Genomic DNA, 26,203 nt, shown 5'->3' with positions numbered 1-26,203 from the left:
GCTGGAAATAACGACTTTTTCCTAATATCATGACTTCTATCAACATCTGACATCTGACAACACTGACTTTTCTAACTGTTCCTCATTCACTACTCAACCTCAACCCGCTAATTTTTTTTTTGCCTTTTTGGAAGAAATTCTGAATATCCATATTTGTTGTGTTATGTTGAGGTGTTTTACTGAGTGATGGGATTGACATCTAACCGGTGCTGTAGGGGTGGGGTCAAGGGACGGGAGCGGTCCACTGCGTTGTGAAATCTCGACCAATCACAGCAGACACTGAGTCACATCAGGGGTTTCTTGCAGTGCCTGCTACTGCCTAGCAAAGAATATTGGATAGTTTATTTTAGTCATTCAAATGTGCATAGCACAACTGATGTGTGGTTATGGAAACTCATACCAGACTGGAATGTTAGAAATACCATCAAAATGGTCGAGGCTGGACCATTAACATTCAGGGCTGAAGCCCCGGAAGCCCAGACCTAATGACGCCACTGGCCAACATACTGGGTATGGATACATGTTTTCAGAAAACGTGCCTTGCATTGAAAGCCAGCCTATAAGGGAGTTGAATGTAAATACTGAATGTAATAAATCCTGAATAAACATTTTTCTGTGTCAGGTGTGACGTGTCAGAGAAGAGATCGGACAACAAGGCATCAATAGAATCTATTTATTGCAAAGCTACAGAGGATTCTCAGATATTGACAGACATTGTTTTTGTGGATATTAAAAGGTATACAATGATTGTGTGCTTTGTTCAATAATTCATTATGTGGATCATTTAACCGTTTATGCCTTTGTCTCTTAATATGTGGATACATTTTATGCAGTTTTCTGATCTCCTTTTACAATCTCTTTTTCCAGCTGAATTCTTGTTCTTTCATCTTTCTCTCGCTGTCTATTGTGTTCCATAAATTTTTGTCTTTGGTTCTCGCGCTCCTGTCTTTGTTTTTCTTCCATCTTTTGTTCTGTTTCCATTCTCACTTTCTCAGCATAGAGCTGCCTGTAATCCTCTTCTGTCTTTTTCCTTTCCTCCTCCGCTTTCTGTTTATCAGTTTTGGCTTGATCGCGGTCTCTCTCTGCCTGATCCGCTCGCTCTTTTGATGCATCTCCACCCATTCTCTTGTTGATCTTGTAGGTCTCTGACTTTCTTAGAGATTAGATATGAAAATAACCAAAAAACAGAGAGTGAATGCTTTTGCTCTCGAAACAGTATTTTTTGTACTGTATATTTGGTACTGTTTTCTGAAGAAAGTGTTCCAGCTTCGACTACATTTTGTTTTGATAAACGTGGGTTCTTAGACTCAGTAGAAGCTATTAAGGTATTTGTGATCCACTTAGCAGGATGGTCAAACAAGGCTAACTTTGTTTCTTTAATACCTTGAGCCTAGTGGTTAGAGCGTTGGACTAGTAACTGAAAGGTTGTAAGTTCGAATCCCCGAGCTGACAAGGTACAAATCTGTCATTCTGCCCCTGAACAGGCAGTTAACCCACTGTTCCTAGGCCGTCATTGAAAATAAGAATTTGTTCTTAACTGACTTGCCTAGTAAAATAAAGGTAAAAAAATAAATAAAAAGTATATAACAACCGCCTCTGTTTATAATCTACAAACACTGTAAATAAACATTTGTAAATGTGTTCTTAATTGACTAGCCTAGTTAAATAAAGTTTAACAAAAATGTCAAATATATTGTTCGTGAAAAAATATAGATATTTTCTCATCTGTCCGTTCAAGTGAAATGGTGCTGGGAGTATAAAGTAGTAGTCATGCTGTCTTCCACTGAGTCTCTTTCCAAGTTGGTGAATGTGTAAATTCAACATGATTGCGTTCAAGTGCTTCTAAATCTCAATAGTAATTCAGTACACTCAAACTAGCTAGGCTTCAGTAAATTATTATATACAGATTATTTTCACTCCATCAGGGATACAGTACACAGACAGGAATAATATGATAGACAATCAAATTCTCTCCTTGAGCGTTTTTGCGTTAGAGGACACCCAGATATTTGGCTTGATAAAGATCCAAAACAAGTTAAAGGCTTGAACAGAAGCCAGTTAATTAATACATCTCAACAAAAACAGAAGAAACTGTAGCTACTTTGAAGAAACTCAATATAAAATATATTTAGATTTGTTTTTAAAAAATGGTTACCACAGTGCATTATTCCATTTGTGTTATTTCATAGTTTTGATCTCTTCACTATTATTCTACAATGTAGAAAATAGTACAAATAAAGAAAAACACTAGAATTAGTAGGTTTGTCCAAACTTTTGACTGGTACTGTATATAAGTGTTATTGTAATAAGATGTATAGTGGCAGAACATCCCGGGGCTTGAAAGTACGTATTGGAGAACATAAATCCACTATTAGAAGTAAAATATCACCTCGCCAGTTGAGACACTTTATAGAACACAGAACACAATCATTCTATTAATGAATTGCGTTGCGTCGGGATCAAAAAAGTTAATCCACATATATGTGGTGACCATGACAACAAATTACTACAAAGAGAAGCCATGTGGATATATACATTAAATTCTGTATCTCCACGTGGTGTAAACGAAGCATTAGACTTCACCTATTTCATATACGCCACATTTAGACTGTAAAACAAGAACACCGTCCATATCAGACCTTATCGTTTATGAGTTCGACCCAAATATCTATGAACGGCTTTACCTGATGTCCTTTGTGAATTGATACGATGTATTTAGGTGAGCGGACACCTGGGGCGATTGATTTGAGTTGCACTTCATTCCTGCTCCCATACCCTATAATTCTGTTTCTTTGTAACTAATTTGTATACAGGTAGAGCAGAAAATACACATCACTGATGAGTCAACCCTGAATAGAACCACCTGCTGCTCATCTGTTGTTCTTTACAAACGCTGTTTTGAATTCAAATAAAGTTGTACCTACACTGAAGGCTGTAAAGCCGAAACGTCTGTGTACGCTATCCCTGATGCAGTGAAAATAATAAAAACTATTGAATAATGAAGTAAGCTTTATGCGACAACTTTGAGTGTGAATCTTTTTGTTGTTTTGCTGTTTTTATACACTAGCAAAGCTTCTGGAAGAGCGCGATGGTTCCCGTTTGTTCAGTAAATTATCATCGTTATTAAAAGCTAGTCTCGGATTGGTACATACCTTTTTGGACATTTAAATTGACACAGAATAACCATACATTTTTGAAGAATATAACTTAAATACCCAATTAGAACCCCACATAAACCCTGATTTTACTCCATTATTAGTAAATGTAAAGTAAATGTATTGTAATGAAACAGCAGGGAGCAGGTCTCGAACCCTCGACCGCCTAGCCCGAGGTCCGTCGCGCTATCTACGGTGCCGCAAAAGCGGCATGGTCGATTTCCGCGCTTATAAACACAGGGTCGTTACAGTATACATTAAAAGCAGGGATTACATTTCCCTGGCCCCATCTCTCAATTGTATACCACAATAAGTGGAGAAACGCACGATTTGTGTAGTATTTCTCAAAGATCAACTCAAACCAGAATCGACATTTGGTGAAACAAGGCAGCGATATTGTTTTGGTAATGAAACGGAGGAGAGAAGCATCCGGCAGTGGGAATTTGTTTTGCAATGATGTCAGATGTCGAACAAAAAAAACGTATTTGTTTAAAGTAATTTCTTCGTTGTTGTAATATCCCAAACGGACGTGCCAGTTTCACCAACTACAGATTCTAACTTTAATGATTTCCCGTAAAGGTTTTGCTAAGCAACCATTTAGGCCTACCGTTGAAATAAGGGTTAGTAGCCTACCTTAAGTCAACGAAGTTTGCCGATGGATGTCAACCAAACAAAAATCACAAGTAGATGTTCACAATAGAACAAAATAGTTCAAAATAGAAGCCAATGATATGCCAGAAAGTATGAGATGAATCTCTACCAAGATGTAGACTGGCGTCTGACACCCTCTTTTATAGACCAAATTACAGAGTTTCTAAACCCAGAGGCGCAACATCGCAAGATTTCCAGGAACACTTGTGAAATAGACTAAACAGAAGAGGCCGGGGTTTGGGGCTTGAGAAGTTAATGAGAGTGAAATGTCTTCCTTAGTTATGAATTTTCCCGAAATCAAAAGGCTCAACCAAGATTCGAGTCAATTTCTTAAGTAGTTGAACATGTTATTTCGCCAACCTCGTGAAAGTGATAAACTGACACGTTTTAATTTTCGTCAAAAACAAGTTTATATCGAAAGACTGCCTTTGATTTGACGGGCTCACTAGCCAACGTCGACATGACATCCCCTAGTCAGGAGTCGGGATTTCTGTTGGAGAGAAGCAGTTTTAGCTTATCTTCATACTGTACTGTCTTTGACCAAATCTATTTTTATTGTAAAACACGTGACCACCCCACATCTAAACTCTTCTAGTAAATCATATAATGAGTAAAAGTCAGCTTCTGTGGTAACATTGGAGTAACATTGGAGACAGAGTTTATCCTCTACTCTTGAAGTACTCCCTCGTGTGCAATTTAACAGTCAGCCTATGGTCTCATGAGTCTTCTCAGGTACCCCCTGTGGAAAGGCCAAGTACCCCCAGACGTCCTAGTACCCCTGGGTAGGAACCACTGCTCTAGTGGATACAGACTGCTACAGTAGCCTACTGGTGGTCATGAAGTTGATCTGATTAATTGTATTTCTGCTTTGTATGCTACTTTGAGTACAGTACAACTCCAGTACAATGCCCATGCACTGATGGGTGAAGGTGAATATAAACTTTATTACATTGTCCTTACTGCAGAGTAAGTTTTGATTGACATTCATATAGGTACAAAATAACAATTTAATCATTGGCAAACCTTGAATAATGGCCCTATACCTTCAGTTGGGAAATACATTCCAATAGGACCTACATCATATAACATTCTTAAATCATGAAAAATACCAGAAACACAGCATCACTTAAAGGGGAATGGAAACACTTTAGGAAGTAAGTATAATAGATGTATTCAATCCACTAATCTTAAACATTTATTTAACATAAAAATATCTCTATATTTAGTATTTTGATCGTCAAAAAGGTTTATTTGAGCTATGGTCAGCACCATTTTAAATTGCCATAGTAACGACTGACGCCAGGGAGTCATTGGCAGGAATCAGCTAATTGTCTGCGGTATTGAGTTGTCGCACGGAGACTGAATCGAAGAGAGTGAGGTTAGGTGAAGACAACGAAGATGACAACAGTTAGTAATTCAAACGAACTGTATAGCGCCAAACTCCCCCACAAAAAAAAATTGCTCAGTAAGCTGCCATCGGCTACCTAAGGACCCACACATTTGGGAGAAGTGGCCCCATGTCCTGAAGAGAAAGGACGTACCAGCTAGAGCCACTGCTACCTAACGGTGTTCCGTACATCACAGTGCTCCATACACTTGACCTTATTTTAGACCCCTAAAATGAAATGCTACCAAGTCAACTGTAATGTTAAAAAAACAAACATTTTCTCCCCTTTCCAGCGAAGTCCACAACGAGACCTCCACGCTGCCCATCTCTGCATGATTGAAGTAGGTAATGGAGCTTCTCCGGGTCTTTTAAAAATGCCGCAGGGGAAAGCGAAGGCTACTGAGCCATAGTGGAAGGGGAAGATATGGCGTGTGGGGAAACTGCTTTTTCACCCGATTTGTCCAACTTATCACCTGTAAAATGTCAATAAAACACTATAAAGAGTTTATTTAATGTCTCAAAACATACTGTACCTATTTGATGGTTTGTGGCGAATTTGAATAGGGGTTTTAGGGCGGCGCTGACCTTTGCTTCACAAGTTAACTGTGTGTCGCGGCTTTTGAGAGTCATGATGGCTCGCAGTGACGACGCAAAAGAACTCCTTAGGGATTGAATTAACTACTGTATTGATGAACTCACAAGTAATTCACTTTACAATCACTATTGACACTGTCTTGAAAAATAAATAAATACAGTTTTAATTGATGAATTGGACAAAGTAGGGCACTTTATTTTCAGAGGGCAAGGATGTGATTCTGTTCAATGAGAGATGAAGGAACATAATGTTAATGAACAACGCATGAGAATGATTAGGGTTTATACTACAACTTCCAAAAGCACAAAATAAGTAATTGTATAAACTACATATCGTTAGTAAATTACTGTATAAAGCAGCAATATTAACATAAAAATAAATATAACAACAGTTGTAACACCAACTTAAACATGTGCATTTCACATAAAAACATCTCTATATTTAGTATTTTGATCCAACTGGTAACCTGATGGCTCCCAGAGTGATTCTCGCGTAAAATACAGAGGTAGAAAACCAATTGTCCCGGTGGAACCTTGAGGATTGATTATAAACAACGTTTGCCATGTTTCTGTCGATATTATGGAGTTAATTTGGAATATTTTTCGGAGTTTTCGTGACTGCAATTTCCGGGCGATTTCTCAGCCAAACGTGAAGAACAAAGGGAGCTATTTCGCCTACAAAAATAATATTTTTGGAAAAAAGGAACATTGGCTATCTAACTGGGAGTCTCGTGAGTGAAAACATCCGAAGCTCATCAAAGGTAAACTATTTAATTTGATTGCTTTTCTGATTTCCGTGACCAAGTTACCTGCTGCTAGCTCGACAAAATGCTATGCTAGGCTATCGATAAACTTACAACAAATGCTTGTCTACCTTTGGCTGTAAAGCATATTTTGAAAATCTGAGATGACAGGGTGATTAACAAAAGGCTAAGCTGTGTCTCAATATATTTCACTTGTGATTTTCATGAATAGGAATATTTTCTAGGAATATTTATGTCCGTTGCGTTATGCTAATTAGTGTCAGTCGATGATTACGCTCCCTCATGCGGGATGGGGAGTCACTAGAGGTTAACCACTTAAGCCTAGGGCTCTATACTGCCCCCGTTGGATAAAGTGCGTGCCCATAGTAAACTGAAAAGATTTTTTCCCAAAATTGCTAATATATGCATATAAAAAATATTATTGAATAGAAAACACTCTAAAGTTTCTAAAACCGTTTAAATTATGTCTGTATGTAAAGCAGAACTCTCAGGAGAGCCATTCTCCCAAACACTCTGTCAACAATAGAAAAGTTAGGTCTACTTTGACGTCATCGCCAACACCCTTCCCAGGCAGCTACGGATCCAGGAACAGTCTCTATCAGTTCAGCGCGATGTCTGCTTTCAAATGGCACGTTCATTGTGAGAATCGCACGAGCCCTGCACCTTTGGCGCGCGAAATTCCGCGTGTCCCTCTCAAAACCGGGCACTCTATTGCGTGCGGCCGATTTGGGGAACGGTCTTTTCCAAGATACACAAATTGAAGCCGGTTTGTCTGTTAGCGCTGTCCTTTGTTCTACATGCTAACAACAGCATAAAGCTCGATTTTGCACATCGTTTGACCAGTTTAATCGACATATAATATGTAAATTGGAAGTTTTGGTGCGCAAGAGTGCTGGACCAGAAGTCATTTTTGATGCATTTCAGCTGAAGCAGTTAGCATATGCTAATACAGGGACACGCAACGTGAAACCAAACGATTTATTGGGTAAGTATGACTCCTTCTACGTCTTCTAATGGAAGAACATCAAAGGTAAGGGAATATTTATGTGGTTATTTTGGGTTTCTGTGGACTCCAAACGTACTGCTAATATCGGAGCGCCGACTCCTAGTATAGCCAAGTGAACGATGTCTGTAACGTTAAAAAGAAATGTAATACAGCGGTTGCATTAAGAAGAAGTGTATCTTTGTAAAAATATGTAGAACATGTATATTTAGTCATGTTTATTGCTTGTTATCTGACGTTATCTGTCGGAGCTATCATCATTTCTCCTGACATTTGAGTAGCATGTTTTTTTTTAAATGTCGTCAACCGAGATTTATGGATATTATATAGCATATTATTGAAAAAAAATTAAATGTACTGTGTAACATGTAATATTACTGTCATCTGATGAAGATTTTCAAAAGGTTAGTGAATTATTTATTTTTTAATCCTACTTTAAAATTTTATTTTTTCTGGGACAAAATGGCCGCCGATTGCCTTTTGTTTCGGTGGTGATCTAATATAAATATGTGCTATGTTTTCGCCGTAAAACATTTTAGAAATCTGACTTGCTGGGTAGATAAACAACTTGTTTATCTTTCATTTGAGCTATTTTACTTGTTAATGTGTGGAGGGTAAATATTTTTAGGAATATTTTTTCGCATTGTGCGTTATGCTAATGAGCTTGAGCCTTAGTCACGATACCGGATCCGGCATTGGTGGACTATGAGGTTAGATTAATGGATTGAATACATCTCTTAGATTTACTTCCTAAAGTGTTTCCATTCCCCTTTAAATTAAACATATATTTAACATAAAAACATCTCTATATTTAATATTTTGATCGTCAACTAGATTTATTTGAGCTTTGGTCAGCTCCGATTTTAATTGCCATAGTAACTACTGACTCCAGTGCATCTGTCATGTCTACTCCCGCTCCTCCCCTCCCGCATTCGACGTCCTCTAGTTAGGATCGAGGGAAAGATGAACTGAGCAAAGTACAGAGAGATACTTGATGAAAACCTGCTCCAGAGTGCTCAGGACCTCAGACTGGGGCGAAGGTTCACCTCCCAACAAGACAACACCCCTTAGCACACAGCCAAGACAACGCAGGACTGGCTTCGGGGCTAGTCTCTGAATGTTCTGGAGTGGTCCAGCCAGAGCCCGGACTTGAACCCGATTGAACGGCTCTGGAGAGACCTAAAAATAGCTGTACAGCGACACACCCCATCAAACTTGATAGAGCTTGAGAGGATCTGCAGAGAAGAATGGGAGAAATGCCCCAAATACAGTTGTGCCAAGCTTGTAACATCATACCCAAGAAGACCTAAGGCTGTAATCGCTGCAAAAGTTGCTTCAACAAAGTACTGAGTAAAGGGTCTGAATACTTATATAAATGTTTTATTTCAGTTTGCTTATTTAAATTAGCAACCATGTCTAAAAACCTGCTTTTGCTGTGTCATTATGGGGTATTGCCAGCCTGACTTTTTCTCCTACTTTTTTCACTGCTTCTATTTATTTTTCCCTTAATCCTAAAATCTCGTTTTTTTTCCACCATTCCTCATGGGGAACCCATCCTGAGCCTTTATCTCTGCTTCCACCTGTTACGATGAGCGAAGGGGGGGGGGGGGCAGAAGAGGAAGCCGGGATGAATGCACAAAAAGGTTTATCGATCACAGAGAAATGGGGAGTGCAAAACCGGGGTAGCTCAGATGAGTTGCAAAAACCAGGAGTATAGAGTGAGGTTGGAGTTGGCTGAGTGGAACAGGGGAACAGGTCCTGAGGGGAATCCAAGGTAATGGTGGTGAGATGTGGAGACTGAGGTTGGAGTTGGCTGAGTAGAACAGGGGAACAGGTCCTGAAGGGAATCCAAGGTAATGGTGGTGAGATGTGGAGACTGAGGTTGGAGTTGGCTGAGTAGAACAGGGGAACAGGTCCTGAAGGGAATCCAAGGTAATGGTGGTGAGATGTGGAGACTGAGGTTGAGTTGGCTGAGTAGAACAGGGGAATACTGAAGGGAATCCAAGGTAATGGTGGTGAGATGTGGAGACTGGGGTTGGAGTTGGCTGAGTGGAACAGGGGAACAGGTCCTGAGGGGAATCCAAGGTAGTGGTGGTGAGATGTGGAGATGGGGGTTGGAGTTGGCTGAGTAGAACAGGGAACAGGTCCTGAAGGGAATCCAAGGTAATGGTGGTGAGATCCAGAGGAAGGTGGTTGGTGATGAGATGTGGAACAGGAGACAGGAGCCAGAGAGGTAACTGCAAGGAGAGGACGAAAATGGTGTAAGGCAGGAAAACGAGCAAAGCAGAGCAGCAGGATCTTGAGAATAGACAAACGGCTAGAGTGATAACTGACTGAGCAGAGATTACGATCTGGCAGAGTGGAGGTGGCCGGAATGAGTATATGTAGAGGTCTTGATTTATGGGACGATTTGCAGCTGGTAGGAATCTGCTCTCACTCCAGCACACCTGTCTCCAACCACACAATCACACAGAGAGAGAGAGAGAGAGAGAGAGAGAGAGAGAGAGAGAGAGAGAGAGAATACAGGGGGAGAACTGAAGGTTAGGACGACACCGGATGAACACCAGTGGGCGCAGATGTGACACCACCATTCCTCATGGGGAACCCACCCTGATCCTTTATTCTTCCACCATTCCTCATGGGGAACCCACCCTGGGGGCTGCGGTGGTCACTGCTGTGGGGGCAGCGATGGGGGGGCCGCTGCTGTGATCCTCACCAACTGGATGTGGTCATAGACTGTCCGGTTCAGGGGGAAAATCCCAGCCTTCCTGAACCCACCCTTGATGTATTTAAGGTGCCCAGGGGTGGTAGGGCTGGTGCTGCATGGCGGAGAAGTGTTTCTTGCCTATGACAACATCCCCCAGCACCAGGCCCAGCGGTGGTAGGGCTGGTAGTGAAGACTGACTTCAGAGGGCCGAAGACACAGACATTTCCTCTCAAAATCAAATGAATTTCGTTATTTTTTTCGTGTTCATGCAACCTCATTTTTAAACACAGTTCCAAGGAAATGGACATCATTTCCATGTAATCAAACATAATGTTATTGCAAAGGTCATGGAAAGAGCAGGGGTTCATAACTGTTAGTACTCAGTGTATGTGATGGAGTGAGAGTTCAAAGGTCAGTTGGTGCTATATTGTTGTTTTATACATGAAATGTATTCATTTAATGACTTAAATGTAATGTAAATGTAAAAATTATTAGTTTATCATCTCGTGCTATTGGAATTTATAATATTAACCCTAATCATTCTCATTCTTTGTTCATTAACATTATATAAAGTCACATTATGTTCCTTCATCTCTCATTGAACAGGTTCACATCCTTCCCCTCTGAAAATAAAGATCCCTACTTTGTGTAATTCTTATATTTGATGGTACTTATTTATTTATCGAGACATTATCAGTGGGAAAATGCTCACCTTCAATGGCCACTGGCACGCTAGAGAGGTATGCACTTCACTTCACTTTCGTCTCAGTTTCCATTGTACCGGGCAGATGGAAAACAGCAAGTATGGCGTCACGTGGTCGAGCGGTTTGCTGATGTCAACATCGTAAACAGAGCACCCCGTGGTGGTGGGTTTATGGTATGGGCAGGCATAAGCTACGGACAACGAACACAATTGCATTTTATCGATGGCAATTTGAATGCACAGAGATACCGTGCGTTGTCTGTTTGTGTCTCTTAGGAGCAGGGCACCTATCAAGGGGGTAATATCTGGGGCATTGTGGGACGTAGATGTTGAAGAGAGTGATTGATGCCCGTCGGATGCCCGGTTTTTGATAGGGAGTCTCTCCCTACTCAAGTGCAGTTAATGTATTAACTACAGAGTCAGAGCTTTTATCCAAAGACCAATGCAGTGTTGCAAAGCTTTTGGTCATGTAGCAAGTGTTTTCAGAAGGGAGAAACCGAGATGTCCTAGTTGTGGAAAAGATCCTATTACAATGTTATAAAAATAATGAATATGTGACGTGTTTCAATTTTATTTTTTTTTTTACCTTTATTTAACCAGGCAAGTCAGCTAATAACACATTCTTATTTTCAATGAAGACCTAGGAACAGTGGGTTAACTGCCTTGTTCAGGGACAGAACGACAGATTTGTCCCTTGTCAGCTCGGGGATTTGAACTCGCAACCTTCCGGTTACTAGTCCAACGCTGGAACCATGGAGCCACATCTTCTGAATCTTCCGAAGGGTGAAAGAGAATGAGGTGGCCAAAGCCAGGGTTGTACAGAGCATTTCATAAGCAGCAGCTGAAAAGGGTTGAGGGTTGAATGGTGCATCAGAAGAGTCCATGGTGGTGGATAGGCCTACACTGCAGGAAGCAGGGGTTTCCTTTCACCAGCAGGATCCGGACATTTTAAAGGTTAAGGAGGTGGACTTTGTGTGCTTTATAGCTGTGGTAATTAATGGCAAGGATTAAGAAGGTGGACTTTTGGCCTTTATAGCTGTGGTAATTAATGGCACCTCCAAGGTGGAGAAGAGGTCCAGGAAGATAGAAATCATAGTGATTGCAGCGGAGCGGTTCCCAGGGCTGAAAGATTTCTCAGCGAAGGAGTTACATGCAATATTGTCACAAGACGTACCATCCCTCTCAGGTCATAGAGCCTGAGAAGGGAGATCTGGAGAATTAAAAAGGAAGGAAGGAAGGAAGTGGGAGTTTTGTTTGTTTTGGCAATGTACTATTTTTATTGGGATGGATTAAGTTAGTTTCACTATTACATATGGATTTATTTACGACATTATTTGATTTAAATGTTTTGGTTTTCAAACTGTCCAGTTGGTGGCGGCAGTACACCGGCAGAAGATGGAGGCAGGGAGAAATAGAAACCAACCATAACAATCCGATTTGCGCAAGAATACTAATTTGTAGCTTGTCATAGCTGGAAGATTTATCATCCGATATGATTATTTAGTACCACACGGAGGCTCTATGACTGTAGTGGCACTTTGATGACTTGTGATTGGCCGACAAGCTACACGCGCCACTCTGGGCGATTCTTGTTGAGCAGTAGAGAACATATTAACATATTATCCACAACTCTGTCCATCGCTGTTGTAATCGACAGTGAAACCAAAATGTTCCCAAACGGCAGATCAAACGGGAGATTTATACGATGGAGGATCCTCCAACTCTGGTTTATCAATCCCACCACTCACCATCTACAGAGTTCCCGGCTGCACCTCACAAAAGGAGCGTTTCAAACCCGTCAGTTAACATTCACATTTTGATTACAATGTGCGCATAAATTGTAGTTGTTTTAACAGAATAACCTACAATGTTTTTTCATCTTAACTCACATGGCATTCAACGCAGCGTAGGCATGGCGTTTTTATTATTTTTAAAATGTTTTTAGTATTCATTCAGGTTCACAGTGCGGACCGAACCAAGGTCCCCATGTCGAACGGTTTGGTAAGTATACCTGTACCGTTACAGCCCTATCCTAGTATCCTACTATACTGACACAACCAGGTTAACTGAACTAAAGAAAAATGCAAGTGTTCACATAACAGCGCAACACAACTCCAAACACGACAGATAAGAATTTACATAGCCCCCTAGGCTTTATGAATATAAGCCAAATGTACTTATAGAACGGAATGAGTTGTACGACCTCGACAGTTCTACCAGCTAATGTGAGATTTTTAGATTACAAAACATTTGAGGACACAATTTAAAGGCCTATGTATTTTCATCGTTTTGTTCAGTGTACAATATGACCACAAGGCTGGCCATCTTTTCCCCTCTATCTGGCTTCCCTCCCCCTGGTCTAAATTCAAGTTTGATTATTTGTCATAAACATGGAGCACAGTGCAATGAAATGCTTACTTCACCTCTCTGCAATGCAACAATAGAAAAAGTAAGTAGCTTAATTAATAATTAAAATAATTATTTCAATTTAATAATGGGCAGTTCTTTTTATTTTTATTTTATTTCACATTTATTTAACCAGGTAGGCCAGTTGAGAACAAGTTCTCATTTAGAACTGTGACCTGGCCAAGATAAAGCAAAGCAGTGCGACAAAAACAACAACACAGAGTTACACATTAACAAACGTACAGTCAATAACACAATAGAAAAATCAATGTACAGTGTGTGTACATGTAGAAGAGCAGGGAGGTAAAGGCAATAAATAGGCCATAGAGGCAAAAATAATTACAATTTAGCATTAACACTGGAGTGATAGATGTGCAAGTAGAGATACTGGGGTGCAAAAGAGCAAGAGGATAAATAACAATATGGGGATGAGGTAGCTGGGTGGGCTATTTACAGATGGGCTGTGTACAGATACAGTGATCGGTAAGCTGCTCTGACAGCTGACACTTAAAGTTAGAGAGGGAGATATAAGACTCTAGCTTCAGTGATTTTTGCTTTTCATTCCAGTCAGTGGCAGCAGAGAACTGGAAGGAAAGGCGGCCAACGGAAGTGTTGGCTTTGGGGATGACCAGTGAAATATACCTGCTGGATCGTGTGCTACGGGTGGGTGTTGCTATGGTGACCAGTGAAATATACCTGCTGGAGCGTGTGCTACAGGTTGGTGTTGCTATGGTGACCAGTGAAATATACCTGCTGGATCGTGTGCTACGGGTGGGTGTTGCTATGGTGACCAGTGAAATATACCTGCTGGATCGTGTGCTACGGGTGGGTGTTGCTATGGTGACCAGTGAGCTGAGATAAGGCGGGGCTTTACCAAGCAAAGACTAATAGATGACCTGGAGCCAGTGGGTTTGGCGATGGATATGCAGTGAGGGCCAGTCAACGAAAGCATACAGGTCACAGTGGTGGGTAGTATATGGGGCTTTGGTGACAAAATGGATGGCACTGTGATAGACTACATCCAGTTTGCTGAGGCGAGTGTTGGAGGCTATTTTGTAAATGACATCGCCGAAGTCAAGGATCGGTAGGATAGTCAGTTTTACGAGGGTATGTTTGGCAGCATGAGTGAAGGAGGCTTTGTTGTGAAATAGGAAGCCAATTCTAGATTTCATTTTGGATTGGAGATGCTTAATATGAGTCTGGAAGGAGAGTTTACAGTCTAACCAGACACCTAGGTATTTGTAGTTGTCCACATATTATAAGTCAGAACTGTCCAGAGCAGTGATGCTTTTCTGGCGGGCGGGTGCAGGCAACAATCGATTGAAGAGCATGCCTTTAGTTTTACTAGCATTTAAAAGCAGTTGGAGGCCATGGAAGGAGTGTTGTACGGCATTGAAGCTTGTTTGGAGGTTTGTTAACACCGTGTCCAAAGAAGGGCCAGATGTATACAGAATGGTGTTTTCTGCGTAGAGGTGGATCAGAGAATCACCAGCAGCAAGAGCGACATCATTGATGTATACAGAGAAAAGAGTCGGCCTGAGAATTTAACCCTGTGGCACCCCCATAGAGACTGCCAGAGGTCCGGACAACAAGCCCTTCGATTTGACACACTGAACCCTATCTGAGAAGTAGTTGGTGAACCAGGCGAGGCAGTCATTTGAGAAACCAAGGCTATTGAGTCTGCCGATAAGAATATGGTGATTGACGGAGTCGAAAGCCTTGGCCAGGTCGATGAAGACGGCTGCACAGTACTGTCTTTTATCGAGTGATTGGCAGAGTCAACAGCCAAGTTGCTGCAGGGGGTGCTGAGCTGTTGGCCGGGGTAGGAGTAGCCAGGTGGAAAGCATGGCCAGCCGTAGAAAAAAATGCTTGTTGAAATGATCGATTATCGTAGATTTATCGGTGGTGACAGAGTTTCCTAGCCTCAGTGCAGCTGGCAGCTGGGAGGAGGTACTCTTATTCTCCATGGACACTACAGTGTCCCAAAACTTTTAGTGCTACAGGATGGAAATTTCTGTTTGAAAAATCTAGCTCTAGCTTTCCTAACTGACTGAGTATATTGGTTCCTGACTTCCTTGAAAAGTTGCGTATCGCCGGGGCTATTCGATGCTAATGCAGAACGCCTCAAATAGTTACATAGCCTATATGGAAATAACAGACATGAGCCAATCATGTTTACTTGTAGAATGAGAAGTTAAGACCTATGATTCAGTTAATTTCATCAGTTCTACCACCAAAATTGCTCATTTTAAAAAGGGTTAAATATGTTGTAGTAAAGTTCAGCTTCAGTCCACAAGGGGGCACTGTGTCACTGTCAGAACATATGTGCTTCATATGTGCTTCAGTCAGAAAAACATTTGCTCATCTCTTCATTTTAATTTTTTATTTAGCTAGCCTCAGAAACTAAACCCATGCAATACAATCGCTGGAAATAATTACTTTTCCTAATTTCATGATTTATATAAACATTCTTAGCTTGCCCATTCACTAAATATACTGTTAAATAACTCAGACTCGCTTAGGATACTGAGCGCTAACTTATTAGCATTAGCCTACCCTTATGCTGATGGAGTCTAGTTAGCTACCACCAAACCTGTGGCTCTGTTTCTGCACTTTGACTTTCTGGCTGTTCTACCGCATTCATTACTGCCTCAAACCTGCTCACTTTATTTGCCTTTCGGAAGAAATTCTGGAGTATCCATATTTGCTGTGTTGAGGCATTTTACTGAGTGATGGGATTGACATCTAACCGGGGCTGTAGGGGTGGGGTCAAGGGACGGGAGCGGTCCACTGTGTTGTTATATCTCAACCAATCACAGCAGGCACTGAGTCACACCAGGGGCTTCTTGCAGTTCCTGCTACTGCCTAGCAAAGTATATTGGATTGTATATTTTAGTCATTCAAATGTGCATAGTGATGTGTGGTTATGAAAACTCAGACTGAAATGTATATATTTTTTAATAATATTGATAATAATAATACCATCAAAAGTGTTGGTACTGGACCAAATATATCCAGGGCTGAAGCCCCGGAAGCCCAGGCCTAATGACGCCACTGGCCAACATACTTCGTCTGGTCAAGATGCATGTACATTTTATATAAAGCATGCCTTGCATTAAATGCTGGCCTATCAGAGTTGAATGTAAATACATCCTGAATAAACTGTTTGGATTTTTGTTGTGTCAGAGAAGAGATCAGACAACAAGGCATCAATAGAATCTATTTATTGCAAAGCTACAGAGGATTCTCAGATATTGACAGGCGTTGGTTTGAAAACCATTTGGTGGCAGCAGCCAGGTAAACAAAACCAAAAGACGGCTAACAGGGTTATAAAACCACTCGCCACTTAACCACAGAATGAGGGAAATAAAACAGGCAGTGCAAATGTGGATATTAAAAGTTTACAATGTTTGTGTGCTTTGTTCAATAATACATTTTGTGGATCAATTAAACAGTTTATTCCCTTTTTTATACAGTGTTCTGATCTCCTTTTACAATCTCCTTTTCCTGCTTAATTCTTGTCCTTTCATCTTTCTCTCGCTGTCTATTGTGTTCCATTAATTGTAGTCTTTCCTTCTTGAGCTCCTGTCTTCGTTCTTCTTCCATCTTTTGTTCTGTTTCCAGTCTCACGTTCTTAGCAAGGAGTTGGTTGTAATCGTTTTCAGTCGTCTTTCCCTTCTTCACTTTCTTTTTTTCCGTTTTGGCTTGATTGAGGTCTTTCTCTGCCTTATCCGCTCGGTTTTTTGATTTATCGCTACCCATTCTCTTGTTGATCTTGTAGGTCTGACTTTCTTAGAGACAAGATATGAAAATAACCAAAAACAGACAGTGAATGCTTTTGCTCCCGGAAACAAATGTTTTACTGTATATTTGGTACTGTTTCCTGAAGAAAATGTGTGTGTCTGCTTCGACTACATTTTTTTATATAAGTGTTCTTAGGCTCCGTAGAAGCTAAGGTATTTGTGATCAAACATGCATCTCAACACTGACCCACCAGCATGACTAAACAGGATGGTCAAACAAGGCTAATTCTGTAATTTCTTTAAATACCTTAAGACAATATAACTGCCACCAGCCTCTCTGTTTCTACTCTTGAAACACTGTAAATAAACATTTGTAAATTATGTATTCTTAATTGATTTGTCAAGTTAAATAAAGTTTGGAGAAGAACATTGATGGTGAAAATCTATTTCCTCATCTGTCTGTTCAAGTGAAATGGTGCTGGGAGTGTAAAGTAGTAATGTTGTCTTCCTCTGAATCTCTTTCCAAGTTGTGGAAGGTGTAAATAAGACGTGATTGCGTTCCAGTGCTTTTGAAGTCGCAATAAATGCTTCAGTAAATTATAGCATAAAGATCAGTCAATTTGTTTAATTGTTTTCACTGCATCAGGGAGTGCATTACACAACTGTTTCGGCTTTACAGCCTTCTTCAGTGTTTAGGTACAACTTTATTCTAATTCAAAACAACATGTGTAGAGAACCGATGAGCAGCAGGTGCTTCTAATCAGGGTTGCCACTCATCTGCCAATCAGGGATGTGGCTTCTGTGGTCTACCTGAAAACATGCTACAATCACAAAGAAATACAGAATTATAGGGTATGGGGGCTGGCCTGATGGGCAACTCACAAATCAAATCGCCCCACTCATGTCAATTCATGAAAAAAAAAGACCACCACAAAGGCAAAGCCGTTAAGAAATATGTTGGATATGTTGAAATTATATGCAAAGTCTGATATGGACAGTGTTCTTGTATAGCAGTCTAAATGTGGGGAAATCTAAGTCTTCATTTAAACCGTGTGGAGATACATAAATGTCATTTATTTATCCACGTGGCTTCTCATTGTAGTAATTTATCGTCATGGTCACCTATACTTGGTGGATGAACGTTTTTGATCCCAACGCAACGCAATTCATTAATAGAATGATTGTTCTCTAAAGTGTCTCTCAACTAGCGAGGTGATATCTTGACGTCTAATAGTGGATTTATGTTCTCCAATACGTACTTTCAAGGCGCGAGATGTTTTGCCAAACTATTTCTCATTACAAGAACACTAGCATATAAATAACTCATTTAGTTGTGGAAGTTACACATGACTTTATCTCATAGGTCCTAGAAGTCTGAGGGCATACAACGTTAGAACGTTTCCTTATGGCGCTACAAGAGGTACAAGATCTACAGGGAATCATCCTTTAATGAATGTCTCTTTTCTCTCTCTGACCACATCTGATTGAACTAATGTTTGATAGATTTTTGATAGTTTATAGGTGAATAAAGGTGGCTTCTGGAAGGCAGAATGTTGATTAACAACAGACTTGATGCCATTACGGCTTTCAAAATAAGCGAAATAAATGTTTATTTGTTTGTAAATGTTATAAAGCAATGTATTGATTCAAAAGATGGTTAAAACTATAATGCAGATATCATGGACTGTCAGTCCTGGCATCTAGAGCACTTTATAATTTGAGAGGGGTTACATTTCCCTAGCCCCATCCCTCAGTTGTAGACCACAATAACTGGAGGCACTGACAATGTTATTTCTCAAAGATCAATTCAAGTTAGAATCTACATTTGGTGAAACAGCGCCAGCGCCTTTGATATTGTTTCAGTGACGAAACGGAGGAGAGGAGCGTCCGTTTCTGGTATTTTTTGTTGTTGTATTGATATACGATGGGAAAAAAGTGTTCTTTGTTCAAAGTAACTTATTCGTTGTTGTAATATCCCAAACGGACGTGCCAGTTTCACCAAATACGGATTGTAGCTTTAATGATTGCCCAGTAAAGGTTTTGCTAAGCAACCATTTAAGCCTACAGTTGAAATGAAATAAGGGTTAGTAGCCTACCTTAAGTTAACGAAGTTTAATGGATGTCAACCAGACAAAATTACAAGTAGATGTTCGAAATAGGAGCCAGGTATACAACATACGTATATGTGTCTCTACCTAGATGTAGACCGGGTGTTACACCCTGTTTTATAGACCAAATCACAGAGTTTCTAACCCCAGAGGCGCAACACCGCGAGACATCCAGGAACGCTTCTGAAATAGTAAACAGAACATGCCGGGGTTTGGGGCTTGAGAAGTCAATGAGAGAAGTGAAAACATCTTCATTAGTTGTTCATTTTCTCGAAATCAAAAGGCAAAACCAAGATTCGAGACAATTTCTTAAGTAGTTGAACCTGTTATTACAGCAACCTCGTGAAAGTGATGAACTGACACTTATTCATTTTCTGTCAAAAACAAGTTTATATCGAAGCAGTGCCTTTGAGTTGACGGCGTGCACATGCGCAGTTCGGCGTGAGACGAACATTAGATCCGATGACTTGCTTCTCTACGGATGAGCTCTGCTAGCCAACGTCGCCATGACATCGCCTACAACTGCTATCCGGGATTTCTATTGAATAAGCAGTTTTACCCTATCTTCATACTGTTTTTGACCAAATCTCTCTTTCTTGTAAAAACCACCCCAACACTCGTCTTGTAAATTACATTACAAGTCAGTCTCTGGCTGTTATACTGTAACATTGGAGACAGCTCGTCCTAGTGGATACAGACTGCTACAGTAGACTACTGGTGGTCATGAAGTTGATCTGATTCATTGTATTTCTGCTTTGTATGCTACTTTGAGTACAGTACAACTCCAGTACAATGCCCATGCACTGATGGGTGAAGGTGAATATAAACTGTATTACAATGTCCTTACTGCAGAGTAAGTTGATTGTTATTCTGTACCTACATGAATAACAATGTAATCATTGGCAAACCTTGAATAATGGCCCTAGACCTTCAGTTGGGAAATAAATTCCAATAGGACCTACATCATATAACATTCTTAAATCATGAAAAATACCAGAAACAGAGCATCACTTAAAGGGGAATGGAAACACTTTAGGAAGTAAGTATAATAGATGTATTCAATCCACTAATCTTAAACATATATTTAACATAAAAATATCTCTATATTTAGTATTTTGATCGTCAACAAGATTTATTTGAGCTATGGTCAGCGCCATTTTAAATTGCCATAGTAACGACTGACGCCAGGGAGTCATTGGCAGGAATCAGCTAATTGTCTGTAGTATTGAGTTGTCGCGCGGAGAGTGAATTGAAGAGCGTGATGTTAGGTGAAGACAACGAAGATGACAAGTAGTAACTCAAACACAAACTGAATAGCGCCATTGGCTCCAACAACAATTGGAAGCTAACATCGGCCTACCCAAGGACCCACAACTTTTGAAGAAATGGCTTCATGTCCTGAAGAGAAGTACGTTTTCTGCTGTTTTCACCCGATTTGTCCAACTTATCACCTCTAAAATGCCAATAAACCACTCTAAAGAGAATAAATATGTCTCATTACACACAGTGCATTCAGAAAGTATTCAGACCCCTTGACTTTTTCCACATTTTGTTATGTTACAGCCTTATTCTAAAATGGATTAAATTAAATAAAACCAATCAAGTTGTAGAAACATCCCAAAGATGATAAATGGAAACAGGGTAAACCTGAGCTCAATTTCGAGTCTCATAGCAAATAGTCTGAATTTCTTACGTAAATAAGGTATTTCTGTTTTTTAATAAATAAAAATAACTTTTTGCTTTGTCGTTATGGGGTATTGTGTGTATATTAGGTACATAAAAAAAAACATTTTAGAAAAAGGCTGTAAGGTAACAAAATGTGGAAAAAGTCAAGGGGTCTGAATACTTTCCAAATGCACTGTACTGATGGAAATAAGATAAACGCTGGATGGGGTTACATAATTAAAGGAAAGAGTGGAGACATTAGCAGAGCCAGAGGCTCAGCACAAGTAGGAGAAGTAGAAGCCCTGTTAGAAGCAACAAGATTGTCACCGCTGTTGAAAGGAGAGGACCAAGGTGCAGTGTGGTGAGCGTACATTTTCTTTATTAAATCAAAATGACGCCAAACAAAAAACAATAAACACTACAAAACCAAACCGTGAAGCTCAACGGCTTTGTGCCCTAAACAAAGTCAACTTCCCACAAACACAGGTGGAAAAAAGGTCTGCCTAAGTATGGTTCTCAATCAGAGACATCGATAGACAGCTGCCTCTGATTGAGAACCACACCCGGCCAAACACAAAGAAATACACAACACAGAAAATAGAATACCCACCCCAACTCACGCCCTGACCAAACCAAAATAGAGACATAAAAAGGATCTCTAAGGTCAGGGCGTGACAAAGATGTACAGGAAATAGTGACGGATTCTAAATATGTACAGGAAATAGTATTTGAAGATATTCCATTGTAGGGGATGAATAGAGGAATTACTAGGGCCACATGGGAAAAAAAATAGCAGGTATACTAAAATCTGGGGATTATATAATAGTGTTAAGGCCCACCAAAAGGGCACATGGACAGAGGACCAAGAGATGGCAAGGGGGAAGTTTGTTTAATGATGGGAGGTGGTGGATAAATAGATCCCAGGGGAAAAAGACTTGTACCTCAAGAATGTTTATTTTGCCTTTATTTAACGTGGCAAGCCAGTTAAGAACACATTCTTATTGACAATGGTAGCCTAGGAACAGTGGGTATAACTGCCTTGTTCAGAACTACACATTTTTGCCCTGTCAGCTCGATTCAATCTAGCAATTTTTCGCTCGAAGCACTAGGCTACCTGCCGCTCCTGTGTATGTGCAGAGGGAGTGTTGACCCAGCTGTTGAGGTACAAAAAGGAGACAAGTCACATAGAAGCCAATGTGATGAGCCATGCATCAGGGAAACACTACTTATTTTCATTACATTGGGTACGTAATGAGTTCTAGTGTGACGTTTGTCAGGAGTAATGTGGTCTCCAGGATTACTAACAAAGAGTCCGGTCCTATGGGGAAGTATCTTAGGTTAATACGTTTTTTTAAAATTGTGATTTGACGCATGCACAGGCTTCACTGTGACTAGGCCAACACGCCAGGCTACCAGTGAAGGGCTTAAAGGAATCCTGGTAGATGCCTTCAGTGACCTAGAGGTGCCAAAAATAAATTTGGGATAAGGGATCCCTGGAATCCTTACAAAAAGAAACATTTTGAATGGGGAGAGCAGAGGTCGGACGCTGAAGCAAAAGGATTGGATGAGTAGTTTAAAGTTTTTTGCTTTCGTTTGTTGTTTGCTTTTGCTGTAGGGTCCTGCTTGTTTTGTGTGGGGCATTAAAACAGGGATAAAATATACAAATATTGCGCAAGGAAATTATATGTGTACGCTAAACGAAACAGTAGAAACTATTTACTAAAGGAGGAACGCACAACTAAAATAGGTATAGAATGTGGTGTATCAGACGCTATGAGTCGAGTACAGCTGGTGAGTTTAATAGTGCAATGAACATGGAGCTATACAAGACAAAGCGAGAGTAGGGTCTGGACATGAAACATAGTTCCATTCCCCACGCAGTATTGATTCTAAGGGAGTGACAGATATAAAGGAGGTAATCAGTGAAGTTGATGGAGTCCAGGTGTATCTCATAATGAGGCACAGGTGCGCATAACGATGTTGCCAGGTGTGCATAATGATGGTTGTCAGAGCCAGTGATTAGTAAACCGGCAACGTCGAGTGCCGCATAGAAGGAGCAGGACCAGGAGAAGACGTGACAAGGTGAGTGCTCAGGTTTAGGAGGACAGGTAATAAAAGGATAAAACTAGAATTTGAAAATAGTAGTGACTTGTTTGACCATACATGTCCAAATAAGACACGGTCAGCAAATTCATCGCTGCAACTTAGGGAGGAAATGAATGTGGTAGCGAATAAGTGTACAACAGGGTTTCTATGGGAACAAGAGCAAGAGGCTAACATGATAACTAGGGCCTACTACACTGGTGGAGGAAAGGTCATAGAGGTTGCAGGCAGTTTAGTAAACATGTTAAAAACCAAAGATACACCCTCCTGAATGTTCATGACAAACAACAGATATATGGAATGGGTCACAAGGTTAGGAATAGTATGAAAGACACTAATAATTCACCGCGGACAGTATCTGGTGTAAAAGACTGTTCTCATTATGTGTAGAAACCAGGGTCTAGCCCTCAAACTGCAGCCATCTCGACCCTGGTACCTCAGAATATAAACATCAACTCATGCTATGGAATGCGGTCTTGTTAAGATTTATCACCCAAGGCATCATAAATCTTCTGTCAGCATTAAGCCCCAGAAGCCCTTCTCAGTAGAACACACACAGATGACAGTGTTCTAAGAACCCTCTTCTGTTGCACAAAACAATCATTAAATGCAATAACAGTATTTATAACATAATCTTGTAATTTCTCTTACAAAAGGATCATCGCAGTGGTGGAAAAAGTACCCAATTGTCATACTTGGGTAAAAGTAAAGATACCGTAATAGAAAATTACTCAAGTAGAAGGGAAAGTCACCCAGTTAAATATTATTTGAGTTAAAGTCAAAGTATTTGGTTTGAAATATACTTAAGTATATTTTAGCAACTACATTTACTTTTGATACTTAAGTATCAAAAGTATAAATATTTTCATATTCCTTTATATTAAGCAAACCAGATGACACAATTTTCTTGATTTAAAAAAAAATGTATGAATAGCCAAGGGCACACTCCAACACAAAGACATCATTTACAAATGAAGCATTTGTGTTTGGTGAGTCCGCCAGATCAGAGGCAGTAGAAATGTTCTTGATAAGTGTGTGAACAGATCACCAGATGGTGCAATCTCTATTGCACTCGACACTGCCCTTTCCCACCAGGACAAAAGAAACACCGGTGTGAGAATGCTATTCATTGACTACAGCCCAGCGTTCAACAACATAGTGCCCTCAAAGCTCATCAATAAGCTAAGGACCCTGGGACTAAACACCTCCCTCTGCAACTAGATCCTGGACTTCCTGACAGGCTGCCCCCAGGTGGTAAGGGAAGGTAACAACACACCCGCCACGCTGATCCTCAACACAGGGGCCCCTCAGGGGTGCGTGCTAAGTCCTCTCCTGTTCACTCATACCTGCACGGCCAGGCACGACTCCAACACCATCATTAAGTTTGCCGATGACACAACAGCGGTAGGCCTGATCACCGACAAAGACGAGACAGCCTACAGGGAGGAGGTCAGAGAATGGGCGTGTGGTGCCAGGGCAACAAACACTCCCTCAATGTGATCAAGACAAAGGACATTGCAAAAATCAGAAACTTTCTGTCCAAAAATGATGCAGAAAAATGAATCCATGCTTTTGTTACTTCAAGGTTAGACTACTGCAATGCTCTACTTTCCGGCTACCCGGATAAAGCACTAAATAAACTTCAGTTAGTGCTAAATACGGCTGCTAGAATCCTGACTAGAACCCAAAAATTTGATCATATTACTCCAGTGCTAGCCTCCCTACACTGGCTTCCTGTTAAGACAAGGGCTGATTTCAAGGTTTTACTGCTAACTTACAAAGCATTTACATGGGCTTGCTCCTACTTATCTCACTGATTTGGTCCTGCCGTACATACCTACACGTACGCTACGGTCACAAGACGCAGGCCTCCTAATTGTCTCTAGAATTTCTAAGCAATCAGCTGGAGAGAGGGCTTTCTCCTACAGAGCTCCATTTTTATGGAATGGTCTGCCTACCTATGTGAGAGACGCAGACTCGGTCACAACCTTTAAGTCTTTACTGAAGACTCATCTCTTCAGTAGGTCATATGATTGAGTGTAGTCTGGCCCAGGAGTGTGAAGGTGAACGGAAAGGCTCTGGAGCAACGAACCGCCCTTGCTGTCTCTGCCTGGCCGGTTCCCCTCTCTCCACTGGGATTCTCTACCTCTAACCCTATTACAGGGGCTGAGTCACTGGCTTACTGGTGCTCTTCCATGCCGTCCCTAGGAGGGGTGCGTCACTTGAGTGGGTTGAGTCACTGACGTGATCTTCTTGTCTGGGTTGACGCCCCCCCTTGGGTTGTGCCGTGGCGGAGATCTTTGTGGGCAATACTCGGCCTTGTCTAAGGATGGTAGGTTGGTGGTTGAAGATATCCCTCTAGTGGTGTGGGGGCTGTGCTTTGGCAAAGTGGGTGTGGTTATATCCTGCCTGTTTGACCCTGTCCGGGTGTATCATCGGATGGGGCCACAGTGTGTCCTGACCCCTCCTGTCTCAGCCTCCAGTATTTATTCTGCAGTAGCTTATGTGTCGTTGTGCTAGGGTCAGTCTGTTATATCTGAAGTACTTCTCCTGTCTTATCCGGTGTCCTGTGTGAATTTGTCTGCTCTCTCTAATTCTCTCTTTCTTTCTCTCTCTCGGAGGACCTGAGCCCCAGGGCCATGCCTCAGGACTACCTGGCATGATGACTCCTTGCTGTCCCCAGTCCACCTGGCCGTGCTGCTGCTCCAGTTTCAACTGTTCTGCCTGTGGCTATGGAACCCTGACCTGTTCACCGGACATGCTACCTGTCCCAGACCTGCTGTTTTCAACTCTCTAGACAGCGGGTGCGGTAGAGATACTCTTACTGATTGGCTATGAAAAGCCAACTGACATTTACTCCTGAGGTGCTGACTTGTTGAACCCTTGACAACTACTGTGATTATTATTATTTGACCATGCTGGTCATTTATGAACATTTGAACATCTTGGCCATGTTCTGTTATAATCTCCACCCGGCACAGCCAGAAGAGGACTGGCCACCCCTCATAGCCTGGTTCCTCTCTAGGTGTCTTCCTAGGTTTTGGCCTTTCTAGGGAGTTTTTCCTAGCCACCGTGCTTCCACACCTGCATTGCTTGCTGTTTGGGGTTTTAGGCTGCGTTTCTGTACCGCACTTTGAGATATCAGCTGATGTAAGAAGTGCTTTATAAATAAATTTGATTTGAACTGCTCGGCATCCGACCGCAAGGCACTACA

General features: G+C 41.1%; 2 long non-coding RNA genes across 2 annotated transcripts; both read right to left on the bottom strand.

The window, feature by feature from the left end:
* Positions 1 to 657: 657 nt before the first annotated feature.
* On the bottom strand, positions 658 to 3,998 carry LOC115136503 (uncharacterized). The gene is made up of 2 exons (XR_003864639.2): positions 3,789 to 3,998; positions 658 to 1,153 (listed from the first exon to the last, which is right to left on the bottom strand). It is a non-coding gene; the product is annotated as an uncharacterized LOC115136503 (long non-coding RNA).
* Positions 3,999 to 16,579: 12,581 nt separating this feature from the next.
* Positions 16,580 to 19,786, bottom strand: LOC115136258 (uncharacterized). The gene is made up of 2 exons (XR_003864590.2): positions 19,210 to 19,786; positions 16,580 to 17,161 (listed from the first exon to the last, which is right to left on the bottom strand). It is a non-coding gene; the product is annotated as an uncharacterized LOC115136258 (long non-coding RNA).
* Positions 19,787 to 26,203: the final 6,417 nt, after the last annotated feature.

This window comes from Oncorhynchus nerka, linkage group LG10 (genome assembly GCF_034236695.1).
Source record: "Oncorhynchus nerka isolate Pitt River linkage group LG10, Oner_Uvic_2.0, whole genome shotgun sequence".
In the NCBI taxonomy this organism is placed as follows: Eukaryota; Metazoa; Chordata; class Actinopteri; order Salmoniformes; family Salmonidae; genus Oncorhynchus; species Oncorhynchus nerka.
This window is presented reverse-complemented; position numbering and strand designations above follow the sequence as displayed.